General features: G+C 42.0%; 1 long non-coding RNA gene across 1 annotated transcript in view; it reads left to right on the top strand.

Annotated features, from left to right (window-relative positions):
- LOC116154815 (uncharacterized) overlaps nucleotides 1–18,080 on the top strand; it is a 584,547-nt gene that overhangs the window by 153,908 nt on the left and 412,559 nt on the right. Inside the window, exon 4 of the long non-coding RNA XR_010382264.1 lies at nucleotides 7,915–8,071. This is a non-coding gene — a long non-coding RNA (uncharacterized LOC116154815). The remainder of the gene's footprint in view (nucleotides 1–7,914; nucleotides 8,072–18,080) is intronic.

An 18,080-nucleotide genomic window follows, 5' to 3' on the forward strand; every position in this document is an offset into this window, starting at 1 on the left:
TGACTTCATAGAATGAGTTTGGGAGTATTCCCTCCTTTTCAATCTTCTGGAAGAGTTTGAGAAGGACTGGAATGAGTTCTTCTTTGTATGTTTGGTAGAATTCCCCGGTGAAGCCGTCTGGTCCTGGACTTTTATTTGTAGGGAGGTTTTTTATTGCTATTTCGATTTCATTTCTAGTGATCGGTTTGTTCAAGTGGTCAGTTTCTTCTTGATTCAGTCTTGGTGGACAGTATGTTTCCAGAAACTTGTCCATCTCCTCTAGGTTATCCAGTTTGGTTCCATATAGTTTTTCATAATATTCTCGTATGATATTCTGTATTTCTATTTTATTTGTTATAATTTCTCCATTATCCTTTCTTATTTTGCTAATTTGTGCTCTCTCTTTTTTCTTCTTTGTGAGTTTGGCCAGAGGCTTATCGATTTTATTTACTTTTTCAAAAAACCAGCTTTTGGTTTGATTGATTTTTTTTCCTATGGTCTTTTTAATCTGTATTTTATTTATTTCCTCCCTAATCTTTATAATTTCCTTCCTTCTGCTGCCTTTTGGGTTTTTTTTGTTCTTCTTTTTCTAGTTCATTCATCTGGTGGGTTAAATTGTTTATTTGAGATTGTTCTTCTTTTTTGAGGAAGGCCTGTATTGCTATAAACTTCCCTCTTGGCACTGCCTTTGCTGTGTCCCATAAATTTTGTCTGGTTGTGCTTTCATTTTCATTTGTCTCAAGGTATTTTTTAATTTCAGCTTTGATTTCCTCATTGACCCATTGGTTTTTTTAATAACATATTGTTTAATCTCCATGCTTTCCTTTTTTTCTCCTTTGTTTCTCTGTTGTTGATTTCCAGTTTCATGGCATTGTGGTCAGTAAAGATGCTTGAGATAATTTCTATCTTCTTAAAATTGCTGAGGTTTCTTTTGTGCCCAAGTACATTATCGATCCTGGAAAATGTTCCATGTGAACTTGAAAAGAATGTATATCCTATTTTTTGGGGGTGTAATGCTCTGAAAATATCCACCAAATCTAATTTTTCTGTTGTATTATTTAATTTCTCTCTTGCCTTATTTATTTTCTGTCTGGAAGATCTATCTAGTGATGTTAATGCAGTGTTAAAATCTCCAACTATGATTTTATTCCCATCAATATCCCCCTTTATCTCTGTTAGTAATTGTTTTATGTACTTAGGTGCTCCTATATTGGGTGCATATACATTAACGAGTGTAATATCCTCATCTTGTATCACTCCTTTAATCATTATAAAATGTCCTTCTTTATCTTTCTTTATGGCCTTTGTTTTAAAGTCTATTTTGTCTGAAATCAGTACTGCAACACCTGCTTTTTTGGCTTTTCCATTTGCATGGAATATCCTTTTCTATCCTTTCGCTCTCAATCTATATGTGTCCTTCTCCCTAAAGTGGGTCTCTTGTATGCAGCATATTGAAGGTTCTTGCTTTATTATCCAGTCTGCCACTCTATGTCTTTTGACTGGAGGATTTAGTCCATTAACATTTACAGTAATTAATGATAGACGTGTGTTTATTGCCATTTTGAACTTATCTTTGCAGTTGATTTGGTATTTCCTCTTTGTTCCTTTCTTCTTCCTTTTGTGGTTTGGTAATCTTCCTTTGTATTATCATGGATTTTATTTAGTTTTTGTGGCTCCCTTGTAAGTTTTTGGCTTGTGGTTACCCTTTTCTGTAAGTCTATTAGCCCATTACTATATCTTGAACCCATCCTACTGAAAACAAAAAATTTAAAGAAAGAAAGAAAGAAAAAAAATACTCTATATTTTCTTGCTTCCCTCTCCCACTCTTAATGATTTAAATGTCTTCTTTTACAATTTCATGTTTATTTTATTTGTAATTCATGAGTTATCACCTTTCCAGTTATGATTTTCTCATTTCTGTAGCATCCAGCTTCTTTTCTATTTAGAGTAGACCTTTCAATATTTCTTTTAGCCTGGGTTTAGTGTTGCTAAACTCTTTTAGTTTTTGCTTGTCTGTGAAATTCTTTATCTCTCCTTCTATCCTAAAGGATAGCCTTACTGTATAAAGTATCCTAGGCTGCATCTTTTTTTCATTCAGGGCTTTGAATATATCTTGCCACTCCCTTCTGGCCTGTAGTGTTTGTGTAGAGAAATCAGCTGAGAGCCTTATGGGGGTTCCCTTGTAACTCACTCTTTGCTTTTCTCTTGCTGCCCTTAGGATCATTTCTTTATCCTTGACTCTGGCCGTCTTGATTATGATATGTCTTGGTGTGGGTCTGTTTGGGTTCTTCCTGTTTTGGACCCTTTAAGCTTCCTGTATTTGGATATCTGATTCCTTCTTTAAGTTTGGGAAGTTTTCAGTCATGATTTCTTCAAAAACCTTTTCAATCCCCTTTGATCTTTCTTCCCCTTCTGGGACCCCTATTATGCGAAGATTGGCATGCTTTATGTTATCCCATAGGTCCCTTATGTTGCTTTCATTTGTTTTATTTGTTTATCTTGTAGTTGTTCTGATTGGGTGCTTTCTGTTGTCCTGTTTTCTAGGTCACTAATTCGTTTCTCTGCATTATCTAGTCTGCTTTGCACAGCCTTTAGATCTGGTCTCATCTCGGCCAATGAGTTTACCAGTTCTACTCGGTTCTTCTTTATAGCTTTGATTTCATTTTTGACATGTTTTATATCTCTAAACGCTATTTCTTTTAGTTCCTTCAATACTTTGATCACTCTTTTTTTGAAATCTTGATCTAGTAGGCTATTGATGTCTATTTCATTGATCATTCTTTCAGGGGATTTCTCTTGTTCTTTTAATTGGGAATGGTTTCTCTGTTTCTTCATCTTGTTCATATGTCTCTGGTACTGTGGCTTATGGAATATCAGTTATCTATTGTGGTCCTTAAAGGAGCTTATTTATTTATCTATCTAATGCCAATGTAGGAATAAAACAGATTTTTGGCGTCTTTGTCTTTTGAAGAGGACAATGTTCTGTTGGAGTTCTGAAGGTGCTCTGGTTGGCTGAGTGGGTCCGTAGATGTGAGTCTTAGTGTATCTGTGGAGAGGGTGAGCTATGTGCATCCTACTACTCTGCCATCTTGGCCTCTCTGTCTCTGCCTTTTGAGTTGAGTGTTTATTCTGTTAGCATTGGATGTCATTATTGATGTGATTGGATTTAGGTCTGGTTCACTGTTTGTTTCCTTTTTGTCTCATTTATTTCATCTTTGTTTCTCTGTTCCTGCCTTTCCTACTTTCTTTTTGGTGTTTGAATATATATTAAATTTGAATGCATATTAGAATGCCATATTCATTTATCTTTCAGCTTTTTAGATGAACCTGTTAGTTTTTATAGGTACTTGAATATATATCCTGAACTTTGCACAGTCTACTTAGGATCAGTGGAATGTGGAAAACTTCCTACTGTTGTGGGTTGATTTACATTCACCCAATCCCCTATGTTACAATTGAACATAAGTATTATAACTACATATGTTATAAACCTCAAAATACAGTTTTATAATATTTGCTTTAAACCAGGGGTTAGCACACTCTGGCCAGCAGGTCAAAAATTGACCTATCACCTGCTTTTGTAAGTAGAGTTTTATTGAAACACAGCCATTTATATACTGTCTGTGGCTGCCAGTAGTTGCAACAGAGACCATATGCCTGCAAAGCCTGAAATATGTCCTATCTTCTGGCCCTTTACAGAAAAAGTCTGCTGACCCCTACTTTAACCACCCATGTGTATTATAGAGAAACGAAGGGGGAAATGCCTTTCACAGATTCCCAGATACTTACCACAGATGAAGCTCTTCTTTTTCTCAATTGAAACATAGTTCAATATGTGATATTTGTTTCAGATGTGCAATGTGGTGATCCACCATTCATATATGAGTTGATCACCATGGTAAGTCTAGTACCATCTGTCCACAGTATTATTAACTATATTCCCTGTGCTGTGCTTTAGATCCCTGTGACGAACTGGAAGTTTCCACTGCATAGTCCCCCTCACTCATTTAACCTACCCCTCCCCTACCTCTCCCCTTGTGACCACCAGTTTGTTCTTTGTATCTGTGGGTCTGTTTCTGTTTTGTTTGTTTGTTTGTTCATTTGTTTCATTTTTTTTCTGTAAGTGAAATCATATGGTATTTGTCTTTCTCTGTCTGACTTATTTCACTTAGTATAATACCCTCTAGGTTCATCCATATTGTTGCAAATGGCAAGATTTCATTGTTTTTTATGGCTAAGTAGTGTTCCATCATATACCTATGTACCATATCTTTATCCATTCATCTGTTGATGGTCACTTAGGTTGCTGCTGTATCTTGGCTATTGTAAATAATTCTGCAGTGACGGTAGAGGTGCTTACATCTTTTTGAATTAGTGTTTTTGTTTTCTTCAGATATATACCCAGAAGTGGAATTGCTATATTGTATGGTAGTTCTCTGTTTAATTTTTTGAGGAATCTATGTTGTTTTCCATAGTGGCTGTATCAATTTACACTCCCACCGGCAGTGCATGAGGGTCCCCTTTCCCCACACCTTCACCAACACTTGTTATTTCTTGCCTTTTTGATAGTAGCCATTCTGACAGATGTGAGATGATGTCTTATTGTGGTTTTGATTTGCATTTCCCTAATGATCAATGACATTGAGCATTTTTTTCATGTGCCTGTTGGCCATCTGTAAGTCTTCTTTGGAAAAATGTCTATTGAGTCCTTTGCCCATTTTTCAATAGTTTTTTTTTTTTTTTGGATATTGAGATGTACTAGTTCATTTTATATTTTGGATAGTAACCCCTTACCAGATTGTTGTTTGCAAATATCTTTTCCCATTGAGTGGGTTGCCTTTTTGTTTGATTGATGGTTTCCTTCACTGTGCAAAAGCCTTTTAGTTTGATTTAGTCCCATTTATTTTTGGATTTCTTGCCCTTGCCTGAGGAAACAGATAAAAAAAATATTGCTAGGACCAGTGTCAAAGAGCATACTGCCTGTGTTTTATTCTAGGCATTTTATGGTTTTAGGTCTTAACATTCAAGTCTTTAACCCATTTTGAGCTTATTTTTGCATATGGTGTAAGAAAGTAAGGGGCAGAAAACGTATTTAAAGAAATAGGAGCTGAAAACTTCCCTAACCTGGGGAAGAAAACAGATATCCAGATCCAGGAAGCATAGAGAGTCCCAAACAAGATGATCTCAGAGATAGCCACACCAAGACAAATCACGATTAAAATGGCAAGAGTTAAAGAGAGAATTTTAAAGGCGGCAAGAGAAAAGCAACTAGTCACTTATGAGAGAACCCCTATAAGTTTATCAGCTGATTTTTGAGCAAGAACTTTGCAGGCCGGAAGAGAGTGGCATGATAAATTTAAAGTGCTGAAAGGAAAAAACTTGGAATCAAGAATGCTGTACTGGGCAAGGTTATCATTCAGAATGAAGGAGAGAGAAAGTTTCCAAGATGAGCAAAAACTGAAAGAGTTGATCACCACTAAACTGGCTGTAAAAGAAATGTTAAACGGTTTTCTTTAAGCTCAGAAGAAAAGGCCATGAGGAGAAATAAAATATTTGAAAGAAAAACTTTCAATGGTAAAGGCAAGTATACCATACAGGCAGTGGGGTCAGATACTTGAAAAGCTAGTATGATTCTAAAAAAAAATAACAAAACAAACCACCAACAACAAAAAACTAGTCTGAGAGTTAAAAGACAAAAGTTGTAACATCAGCTACAACTAAAATGAGTAATTAAGGGATGCATAAAGTAAAAAGATGTAAACTATAACATCATAAACATAAAGCACGGTGAGGGTAGGAAAAACGTAGCGCTTTTAGAATGCATTTGAAGTTCAACTTGTAACAATCTGCTATATCTATAGGTGGATATATATATAAACCTCATGGTAATCGCAAACCAAAGCCCTACATTAGACACACAGAAAACAAAGAGAAAGGAACTCAGCACTAAAGAAAATCATCAAACCACAAGGGAAGAGACAAAAAAGAAAACGGAGAACTAGAAAAGCAACCAGAAAACAGTGAACAGAACGTGGAGGAAGTCCACGTGCATCACCATTTCTTCATGAACCTCTGGTGCCGTTTCCCTTCAGCCTGCGTCTTGTGGCGCAGACTCTGCACAGTGCCTCCTTCCAGGTGCAGATGCCCCCCAACAGTCTGTCTGCACGGGCCCCTCTCCAAAGTCTGCCTGAAGTTGCAAATATTTTGTCCAGAGTTTTCTCTTATCTACAGGAAGAGCCTCTTGTAGAGGAGTTCCTGCTGGAAGCAGACCCTCGAACAGACTTAGGTCGAATGAATTCTGTATTATTAGCATCTCCTGTCATGGGCTGGAAGAAGGTGTAATACCAAGGGATTTTGTACGTCAGATTGCAGAGCGGGTTGTAGAAGGGAGAATTGCACTAAATACGGTGGATTTTCTGATAGTGTGTGAATATTTGAAGGTGGTTTGGCCAAGGGCATTGCCAAAGTAACTAACACTATTCTTGTGGGACGACTAGATGACAGGCACCTTTAGATAGATTCTCTAGTTGCATCTTTATGAAAATCCTCTGACAGGCTTACGATCAATGTCCTGTTTCACAGTGAGGCACCTGAAGGTCTGAGGGAGGAGTGTGGTACTCAAGGTCCCACACACAGTGAACAATGAAACCCAAGCAAACTCACGCCCTTGACCATCGCTGTGCTTGGCCTTCACTTAACCCTTCCTGCCTTACGATATCATTTGTGGTGTTTCTGTCTGGAATGACTGTAAGCTCCCGGAGTGCATGGCTCAGACCTTTCCTGCCCAGAGCAGCCTCCACAGGCCCACAGCCCTGCACCGCCTGTAGTGTGCCTCATCCTGTGGGTGTCGAGAGGCAGGGCTGATGGGAACTGTCAGGGGTCGGGCACATAGTCAAAATGGGAAAGGAGTGGAGTGTTAGAGAATCAGAAGACTTTAGGGGGAAAAGGCCGAACTTTAAAGTGAATGAGGCAGTGCTGGGAAGAAGGAGTGGGCTGGAGACATGATAAAGAAGGACAAATTCATCTGAAAGAGGCACAGCTGATGGAAGACAGAAATTGGTGCCCAGAAGAGAAAAGGGATGCATTTCAGGACAGGACAGAGAGGCAGGCTATCAAGAGAAATGCCTGGAAGATACTGATTTGCTTTTGGAGGGTTCAGAATAGGCCACCCCTTCCCCTGCCAAATGCAGAATACACCTCTCAGTCTCTCTGTCTCTCTGTCTCTTACTCTCTCTGTCTCTCAGCCTCTCTCTCAAAGTTGCAGCTCCCAGAGCTTGGCTACTGATAGCAGGTGCTCAATAAATCCTTGATGAATTAAATTAAAATGTTTGAGAAGCCATTTTCTGAGCCAGGCCTTTCTCTGCTGTCAAGGAAGAATTTATTTAACAAGACCTACACTTTGGCAAACGGATTCCCCTTCTCTTGGCTGGTCTGTGGCCGTGATTTAAGATGCTGACATTGCTGCCCACTGTTGGGAAATAAGTTCTTGGTTGGGGAAGGGGTGTGACTTAAAAGGCTTGGGAAGAAGATAATTTAAAGACGCTCTGAACATGATCATTGCTTTAAATTCTCTGCTCCCCCCACCAAAAAAAAAAAAAAAAGACTCTGAATTCTTGAACTATATGCTTGGTCCTCAAAAGTCATAATTCTCTGAGGGCAGCTGGTCATTTTCGGTGTAGATGCAAAGGCTTTTGCATCCACACAAACAGCTCCAGATCATCTCTTTGCAGGAGGCAGGGAATATTAATGAAATTGGTGTAGTGTCTGGTGCAGCTTTTCTTTCTCTCCCTCTGTGGGTGTTGTTCGTTGTGAACACCATCTTAAATATAATGAATATTCGCTGTGCCTGGGAGCACTGAGCAGCAATCAGAAGATGTGTTCCCATTATAATAACTTCATGGTGTGTCTTTTCTTCTCCTGTTTCTTGACCAACAGCAAACCTCTCATTCCCTGAATTTCTCTGAAGTGGAAGAAGCGATATCCTTTTCGAGACACCCAGAGCTAAGATGATTGTCCACGCCAGGACTTAATGATCACCTGTTTCTCAAGAAGACAACTGCAGCAGCTCGAAGGAGCCCTGTGATTCAGTGAGGTAAGAACAGAAACAGACGTTTTAATTTTAGTGGACGAATGCCATGTGGCTTCTGGGAATCCAAGCACTCAGTCTCCACTCCAGCGAACGCCAGCGCTTGTCCCCAGTTCCAGTGGATCTGAGAACCAGCTCTTGCTTCTTCAGCAGGGACCAGGGAGGCAGAGGGCAAAGAAACCCCTTGGGTAACTGGTCTGGGCCCTCGTATCTCTTGGCCAAGTGCTCAGGATGCTGTTAAATTCTTCCAGATCTAGTGTTTGGTCTCAACACTCAAGTTGTAACCTTCCTTATTGGTCTCCTGAGCTGGACCTCCAGATCCTCCCAGGTATAATTACCTGAGAAGGAGGCTCTGTCTGCTTAATTATGGAGGATTCTCTAGTAAACCTGGATGGTTCCTTTTGCACTGGTGATGTGTGAAAGATAGAATGACGTTTCAAAGATGTTTCAAGCACTTAGGCAAATTGGAGAGTTCGTTCTACCTTCTGTTAGTGGGGAAGTTATTATTGATGTAAGATCTCCTTTGAATTCATCTTGAAAACTTCATTGTGGAACTGAGATAATCTTATTCTGCGCTCATGGTCTGTTTCTGGTTAGTTTGACATCAGAGCCCCTTTCAGAAGGTGTTTTTCTTCTTTTGGTGCTTCTTCCCAAACATTACTCCTGCGTATTTTACACGAGCAGGTAACACAAAAATATTAATGAGTTTAACAGTTGGAAAACTATGACCCCACCATCTAATTCATCATGATTTCATTTTTCTTTGTGTAATTTATACAGATAATACTAAACCTACTGTTTTATGTTTATTTGCACTTCAACATTTTTCTCTGTGATGCTGCAGTCATTTTAATGATTCTTTAGTTTCCATCCTTTTGCTTAACAAATATTTATTAAAATTATTCCCAAATATTGAACATTTATGCTGTGTTCCAGGATTAACTTTAAGAGAAAATCTGCATTAAATATCCACGTGCATATTATTTTATTTTCTTCTGTTTCTGTTGAATTGTATCCTTGGGTAAAATTCATACAGGCAGAAGTTACCTTAAGGACTGTTTTCATGAATCTTCCTACATGTTATAATGCTCTCTAACATGGCTGTGCCAGTCTAGAATGAATGAATGAATGAATATAGGGCTCACTGAAAACTCACTAGGATTTGATATTACCATGTGTAAACTTTAGGTCTGAGAAAGCATGTCAATTTTGTTTAATTTTCATATATTTGATTTCTCTCCAAGCTTTCGATCTTCTTTCTAGCAAGAGAGACCTGGCTGTTCTAAGCTAATCAAAGGCAGTGTTTCCTTGGCTTTAAAGCATACACATCATTTCTTTAAGTGCTAAGAATTCCTGTAGCTTCTCCTTCCAAGAGCCAAACACAAAAGAGGGGAAAGGAGTTACTTAGCAATGTGATAACCTGGAGTTATCTTTCCCCAAATGGGAAAAAACCCCAAAAAACTTCTGCTTAGTTATTTGTTTCTCACATTGGAGACCTCAGCTCTGTTATCTGTCATTAATCCAGTGGAAAATTTTCAGTCTTCATCCTACTGTACCCTCAGCAGCCCTTGACCCTGGACCAACCTCTCCATCAAATAATGTCTTCCTTTGGCGTCTGTGACCTTTTTCCCCTCTATTTCCTTCCACTTATCCAGCTTTTTCAGGTCCTTTTATTCCCTCTGTCTTGTCCCACCTGGCCTTTAACTGTAGGATGTTCCTGGGACTTAGTCTTAGGGCTTCTCCTCTTTTCTGTTCCTGGACAATCTCATCCCCACAGAGGCTTCTGTTACCACCTCTATACCATCTTCATCTCCAGCCAGAGTGCCAGACATGGAGATGGGAGCATCAACTAAGTACCCTGTTGACTGTGTTGAGTACAGTGAGTTCTGTTTTAATTCCTTTGGAGTCCTCCACCCCGATCCAGGCACCTCTATTCATTCATTCAGGCAAACCAGCTGCCCTCACCATCTATGCCAGTATCAGGTCTTGTCGACCCTACCTCCTTTCAGTTCTCACCATCCCCTGAGCCGCTATCTTTGTACACACAATCTGGCCTTCTCACATCGACTCAACCTTGCTTCTCCCAATTCTGCTCAATTCTGTTCTCTTCAGCGAAGCAGATTGCTTCCTTTATGAGGACCAAAACTCTTACCATGGCCCACAAGGCCCCATGTGATCTCATCCTGGCCTGCTTTTCAGCTTCATCTCGTTTCACACTCATACTTGCCATCCACGCCCCAGGCCTATGTGGGCCTTCTCTTCACACATTCCATGCCCTCTCCTACCACAGGGCCTTTGCACATGCTGTTCCCAGCATTTGGTATCATTCCCTTTCTCCTTCATCCCTAGCTCCTTTTAGGAATGCTGAGGTCAAGGGGCACTGCTCACAGTTTCCACTTAAGCATTTATTTCCTCAGCTTCCTGGATAGTCATCAGCTGACAGCTGAGTCTTTCCCCAGGTTTGTCCTCAACTGAAGGGAGAGGCCTTGCCCAGAGTTATGACTGGTTAATGTCGAGGTACAAAGTCCTAGCCTCTTACCACAACTGGGGACAGAGCTCTCTGTGGGCTTGGCTGAGCCCTTTGTTGCTACTTTCCCCTCTACCCCATGCTGCTTCCCTCACTCCCTTACTCACCTTACAGGTGTTTTCCTGAGCCCGACCCCCCAGAGATCCTAGCACTCAGATATACATGTCAGAATTTCTTTCCTGGGGACCTGAGCTGTCACCCTCCTGTTCACCTTTCAGGTCTTGGCCCACACTTCATGTCCTCACCATGTCTTCCCTGATTCGCCCCAAACTGTGTCTTCAAAGTGTCATTCATTAATGCATGACTGGACTTTGAGCTCCTTGGAAGCGGGAGCTCACCAAATCTCCAGTTGTAGGCACAGTGCTCGGCACAAAGCAGGTGCTCATTCGACACAGTTGATTCTCAGTACTCATGGTACTTCTGTTCTAGAAGATTATGGGGACACGGGATTAGCCAACACTGAGCCACTGCTCCTCGTGTAAATACATGGTTACCGTCCTACGAGCCTCTGGGCATAACATGTCCATCAACTGACTGTTATGTAGCCTTGTTTTATGTGTGCTTCTATTTAAAGAATTAAATGCAGTTAATTTTTATTGTTGATTCATTAACATTGAACTCATGGCCAACAGCACTATGACTTTTTTGTCTGAATGAAGCTTATTTACCACAAGTGTTTTCTCCATGAGGCACATGGCAGCCTTCTTGTGCTCAGGAAACTAGACAGTGCTACTCTTTGGGGCTATTTTAGACAGAGGAATCACCGACACACAAAAAATCACAAACATGCGAAAAAGTGGCACTAAGTTGACTGCAAGAGGAACACTCATTCTAAAACAAGAAGGCAGAATCTTGTTTCCCAAAGTCAGCCTCAGCAGGGAGCGTGTGGGTCAGGGGACTCAATTTTTTCATGTCTGTGAATGACCACAAAAATGCTGTGTTTTCGGTGTTATAAATAAATTTAGTGATTATGAAGTGAATTCACAAATATGGAATCCTATGAATAATGAGGATCCAATTGTATTTGTTTAATGAACAAATGTGATAAATTAAAAATGACCAGAAATGATTCCCCTCCTTCTAGCACATCCCCTTGGTAATGATCCCCTATATTGACTCGGTCATGACCCCCTGTATTGACTCTTGGCTGGCCTTGACATGGTCAGTGGGATAGTAGCAGGTATACAGCAAGCAGAGGCTCTAGGAAATGCTTGTGCATGGTGGCTGGCTCTCTTGGAAGCACCAGGCACTGCCACCACCAGGCGAGAGAGCCCAGGCTAGTCCACTGGGTGACAAGACACTTGGCCAAACTGTCCCCTTGCTGTCTCTGCATCTGACACTGAGCCAGCTGCCGGACAGGGGAGTGAGGCCATTCTGGGTCATCCAGCCCATGCAAGCTGGCCCAGATCAGAAGACCACCAGTCAACGTACAGAACAATGAGCAACAAAAATTGTGTGGTACAGGTTGCTTGAACCTACTGAGTTTGAGATTCTTGTTCCTTGCAGCTTCTTGCTGGTTAAAAAAGTGAACACTTGGAGCAACTGTGATGGGTAAAGGTTTCCTGAGTGTATAGATAGATTTATGTCATTAGTTAAATAACAAAGGTTCTAAGCTTATCCAAAAATGGCCTTTTAACTTGGTAAGTGGAGTCCTGACCAGCTCCTCTTCTGGCTAAAGAGGAGAGGGTGAAGTGAAGTGGATAGGGGAGGACATGATGCTAGCCTGGGGAGGATTCCAGCACCCAGCTGTAGGGTTTCTTTGGTGCACATTCTTAAACCACCTCAACAGTCCCTGTGGAGTACTGAGCCCAGCTTGGGAGTGAGTCATAGGACAATGCTGCTTCTCAGGTTTTACAACATCCAGCTCATACAAAGACTGACAAGTCTCTCTCCAAGGCAGGCTCCTGCTGACACGTTTGCCTTTGACGTGCATAGTCTTCATGTTTCGATTTCTTAATGCCACGTTTAAACGTACTTTCAAAACCCCCCCAAATCATTTATCTCAGGCAGTGGTACATCTTTGGGAGAAAAAACTCTTTGCATCAGAAATCAGAATAGCAGTATTTCTCCATAAAACTGATTTTAAAAAATCAGAGTAGCAATTAAAAGGCACAGAGGTCTGTGGGGGTAAGTGTAAATTGAATTGGGAATAGGATGCATGACAAACTTTTCAAAAAACCAAGAACTAATCATTCAGGAATTCAACAGAGTTATTTCTTAAAGCCGGTCCTTTCAACTGCTTCCACTTTTTTTTTTTAATGCTTCAGTGACTAAAAATGGCAGAAAACATTTTATTTATGTAAAAAGAAATCACTTGTATGCGAAGTTGCAGCTGCTTCTTATAGGTATACAAATGGATAAAAACCTGGGAACATGCGGTTTTTCTTTTTTAATGGAAATCTTGATTTGCTCTTTAGTGTGGAGTTTTGAGAATCCTTCATTCAGCGGTATTTTGGAATTTGAACTGGATTGACGGCAAAAAATGAAGTACTAGGAAGACATTCGTATCCTGGTTAGATCTCATTAGATGCAGTTGTGCTTTTGAGGATTGTGACTTTTTCATGATTAGGCCAGAAAAATAAAAATGGTGATGATGGTAATGACAATTATAATCAGTAAAATTTCTAATACATTAGTATTTAATATTGTTTGGCCTACTTTCCCCATCCTCCACACCCCTGACTTAAAAATAATCTTTTTTTTTTTTCACTAGGGAATGTTTGAAAGTAGAATAATGACTTAAATCCAGAGAAAATACTCCGAAATATTCTGTACTTTGACTTGTTTTTGTTGACTCAGAAGGAAAAAAGACGTTCTTTGTGCATACTGCAGACAGGAATGATGCTTTAGTAAAGAAAAGCAAATTATGAGTTATTTTTCAGAGCACCCTTCAGGCTTGTTTATTTTTTGTTTGAAGCCAGTCAGGTCAACTCTGGAAGGCAGTGATGGGGATGGGGAGGAGGGGGCAGGGTGGTTTAAAGGCCACATGAATGGGCTGGACTGGAGATGAGGGACCACTGGCATCCAGTGGGTGGAGGCCAGGGATGCTGCTGAACATTCTGCAACGCCTGGGACAGCCTCCACCAGGAAGAATTACAGTCCGAGTGTAACTGGCCTGAGGTGGGAAACCCCAGTGTAGCCTGACTATTGGGAATTGCTACAGAGGCTCTCGCTTGGCAACCCGCTTGGACAGTTTGGGGTGTTTGTGATTGGGTCCACTCCCAGGGCGTTTTTCAACAAGGAGGCAGAGTGAGAGAGAAAGGCAGCAGAGCCAAGCGAGAACTCAGGTCCCCCAGCAGGAGCGGGTCTAAACGTTCAGTTCCTGCGTGTGGGTGTGGCTCCCACTGTGACTCTGCCTCCACTTGCGGTCGTCCTCACCACTAGCTACCCCCCCCACCAAACCTTCAGCCATCAGTAGTGCCTGCTCTTTCCTGCATCCTGAACCCCGCTCACCGAATCTTCATCTCTGAACCTCGCTGTCTGTGAGTCAGTTCCATACCCCAAAGAAACAAATGAGAAACAAGCCAGAGACCTTTTCTTACTTTGCTTCCCGCCTCCTGCACTCGCTGCCTCTGGCTTCCTGATCTGGAGCTGAACTTCCCAGAGTGGCCTCCCTCCTTGTCCCCTTCCCTCCACACCCGCTGCGTGACGCCTTTCTCTCCTTTCCCCTTATTTGCTTACTTCTCGCTGGTCTCCTTTTACTAGAATGTGAGCGCTGGTGTTAAGGTGCTTTCCCCCACTGCTCTGTCCGCAGTGCCCAGAACAGCGCGTGCGCTGTAGGCTCTTAGTTGCTGTGTTTTGGAATGAACGCGTGATGGGTGATGTTTAATTAAATCTCCGAAGGCAGGAGGCCTCACCTCACATCTGGGTCTCACCTGGGATGAGGAAAGTGATGTTTCTAGGGCAACAGGAAGTTGTACTTGGATTTTTCAGCTCCTGGAATGCCCCCCACCCCCGCCTTTTCCTTCTTTAAATCACCTACACGTGCCCGTCACACTTACGTTGTCTGTGCTCTTCCGCCCAGTCGTGCTACGTCAAGACAGCCGAGCTGCCAGGAAACAGGGCCTGTTTTTTCTTTTGGCCTTAGCTTTGCTTCCACTTGGTTTCACTCTGGGGGAAACTGGTTGTGAGCCAGCTTTGGGAATTCAAGGTGCTGTGAGTTCGCTGCTGTCCCTCCCAAAGCTAAGTGCAAGTCCTCAGCCCACAATCTGTGAATGCTGCCTTATTTGGAAATAGGGTCTTCATAGATGTCAGCAAGTTGAGGCCATACTGGGTTCATTGGGCCCTAAATCCAGTGACTGGTGTCTTTATGAGAACAGGACTGTGGGACATAAAGATGTGAAGTCATCCAGAGGGAAGACCCTGTGAAGATGGAGGAGGAGGTTGGAGCAATGTGTCTACAGGCCAAGGAATGTCAAGGATGGCTTGCACCCCCCAGAAGCTGGGAGAGAGGCCTGGGGCAGATTCTCTCCTAGAGGCTCTGCCAGGAGTATGACACTGCTGACAGCTTGATGTCCGACTTCCAGTGTCCAGGCTCAGAGAATACAGTTCTGTTGTTTTAAGCCCCCGGAAACCCGCATGCAAGACCAACGGTCTCCGAGTGTGCCGGTCCCTTAGCCAGCCCTTGCCGCTCAGGAAATTTGTGATGGAAGTAAACCCTAGGCATGAACTGGCCAGCTCAGCATTGCCAGACAAAGGGTGTCAGCGTGGCGAGGCAGCGAATTCCTCTCTCCCACAGAGAGGGGGATGTGACAGGAGGTGGCTCTCGGAGCCCCGGGACTGAGTCCTGTCGGATCTGCATGGGGCCTCATGGTATGGGGAATCTGGGGATACCTGGGACCCAGGAAAGTGCAAGTGAGGACCTGAGCCAGCCTCCAGCTTAGACGAAGCCCTCTGAGATCAGACTCTGACCTGAGAGATGGCCCGGAAGTGAGCTAGACCATCCAGGCTCTTTGCTTCTGTGACGTCCAGGACGTCTGGGCCATCATTCTGCCCTCTTTGGGCAGATCCTTGCTGCTTCTGTATGTGCTCTTTGGAAGGGGCTCCTACTTGTAGTTACCGAATATTCATCTCTTCTGTTAAACTCTTAGTTTTATGAGGGAAATGACTGTTTCTCTTCTTCACTACTCTGTCCTCAGCGTGCACTCAGTACCTGATGCACTGTAGCGCCTTATAACATGCGTTGTTGGAGTGAATTGATTGGATATATCCTTAGATACTTAAAAAAGGAGTTTGGTCATTGTTTATTAAATGTGGTTGCTTTAAAATTTAAAAATTTTAAGGTGTCCTCAGTTGCTAAAGGCTGTAGGAAAAAAGCAATCTAAAACAAAACATCTCACAACCTATGGAATTTTACAACACAAAGCATGAACCCTCATATGAACTGAGGACATGAGTAAATAACAGTGCATTAATATTTGATCATCATTTGTAACAGACATACCACACTCGTGCAAGACATTAATAATAGGGCAAACTGGGCGGGGGTGAGAAGGAAGGGAGGAGAGAGAGTGTATGGGAGCTCAGTGGACTTTCTGTCCAATTTTTCGACAAACCTAAAAGTGCTCTAAAAAATAAAAGTCTATGAATTTAAAAATCTAAACACCCAAAAAATCTCATTTCATTATTTTTTGAAGACTCACACCTGCTTTGCAGGATTACTCTCAAGACCACACACACACACACACACACACACACACACACACACACACACACACAGAGTTAAGTAGTTTATTTAAAGTTGGCTGTAGAGAGGGGACCTAAGGAATGGCTTTGCCTTCTTCACTCCTTACACCATTTGGAGCCTCCTGGGCAAGAATTTTTACCTGTATTAACTCCATAGATTAAGTTTTATATACAGAAGCTCAGGTAGGAAAGGATCAAGATGAAACTGATAACAAATTACAGAATTAATGCCCTAAATCTTGTATCATCATTTCTGCCACATATACCCTTTAATGGTGGAAACTCCATCTCTTAAATAATTTCAAGATCTCATTGACACCCTGTCAGCCTTTCATATAATTTTTATCTAGCTACTCAAAACTTTACCTGGAAGGCAGTGTCTGGCTGGCACCACAACCTGTTATTTTGATTCTTAGTCCATCCTTCTGCCTTTTGGGGAAAATCCAGGGTCTTTGTCTAACAAGCATGATATGACAGATATGGCATTAGTGACATGTGTTCAGAGGCACCCCCCCCCTTTCAAAGTCCATCAAAGAGGAAGTAGTTGGAAGCAGTAGGAGGGGGTCTCTGCCAAGGCTGTTTCTAGAATTTTGAGATGCAGAATCAGGTAGTGAGAGAGAGGAGACAGGAGAGAGGAGACTGGGCTGTGATGAACACAGTGAGAAGGTCAAACCTCTACTAAGAGGCATAGTCAGTGGCTCAAAGCAGAGAAAGTAAGAAGTGGGGAGGCTGGGGAGGGAGCAGATTTACTACGTGACAAACCCTGGAGAATCTGGGAGGTGAGAACTAGGAGAAAAGCGGGTTCAAGATAAGTTTCTGGTCTGTGCAAGACGTTCTCCATGGGCAACCATAAAGGGGAGGATTCATTCAAGTCATTTATTGGCTTTTTAATTGTTGGCTTCTTGGGAGGAGAGAATAGCTCAGTGGTAAGGTGTGTGCTTAGCATGCATGAGGTCCTGGGTTCTATCCACGATCCCTCCATTAAGTGAAAAAACGAGAAATTAATTGTTGGCTTCTTTTTTTTTTTTTTTTTTTTTTTAACATGATACTTCTCTGATACAGAAATGCATGTATTGTGCCTTCAGGACCCCTTGGGGGATGTATGGGACTCTGGGAAATTTTTTTGTGGGGCCCTTGTCTATGTAAACAGTTTGATTATAAAATTTATTCACTGTATGAGGTATGGTGATTTACTGGTGAAGCTGTGGGGCAACGAGGAAAGGACGTGAACTTGTTTATTGTCCAGTCTGCTCATGTGAAGAGTCCAGGCCTCATTGCTTCGGGTCCAGGGCCACTTCTTTGTGCTTCTTATTGTCAGTAAGCCATTCCTGACTGATTTCACATCTTCTGTCATGAGCAGCAAGTAGCAACCCTGTTTTTACTCATAATGCTGTGACTTTTCATAACTGGTTTATATTGAACCAACACAGATATATTGTGGCCTCTGCAGCTCCCAGTACTGTTGATTTAGCTCTGGTTCCGTCATTCCTCATAACACGGCATCACCCTTCATGCTACCTGTGAATACTGGCTTCCACTGATTTGAAGGTTGTGTTTCACTGCAAGTGCAGTCTTACCAAGAGTGTGCAAGAAAATGGGAATGATGATTTATTTTCTGGGCATATTAAATCTACTGTTTGGAATTTTATTTTGTAACGACACAGAACGTAGAACAACACATCCTCCAATGGTGTCGTCTTTCGAACTCTTGAGGACGTAATCACTGCGTACCTAGCATGTGATCTCTTTCAATGTTGATGGCACCCTGCCGTCCAGAGAGCTGGATGCATAGGGAAAGCCAGG

Source organism: Camelus dromedarius, chromosome 9 (genome assembly GCF_036321535.1).
Source record: "Camelus dromedarius isolate mCamDro1 chromosome 9, mCamDro1.pat, whole genome shotgun sequence".
NCBI classification, from domain to species: domain Eukaryota; kingdom Metazoa; phylum Chordata; class Mammalia; order Artiodactyla; family Camelidae; genus Camelus; species Camelus dromedarius.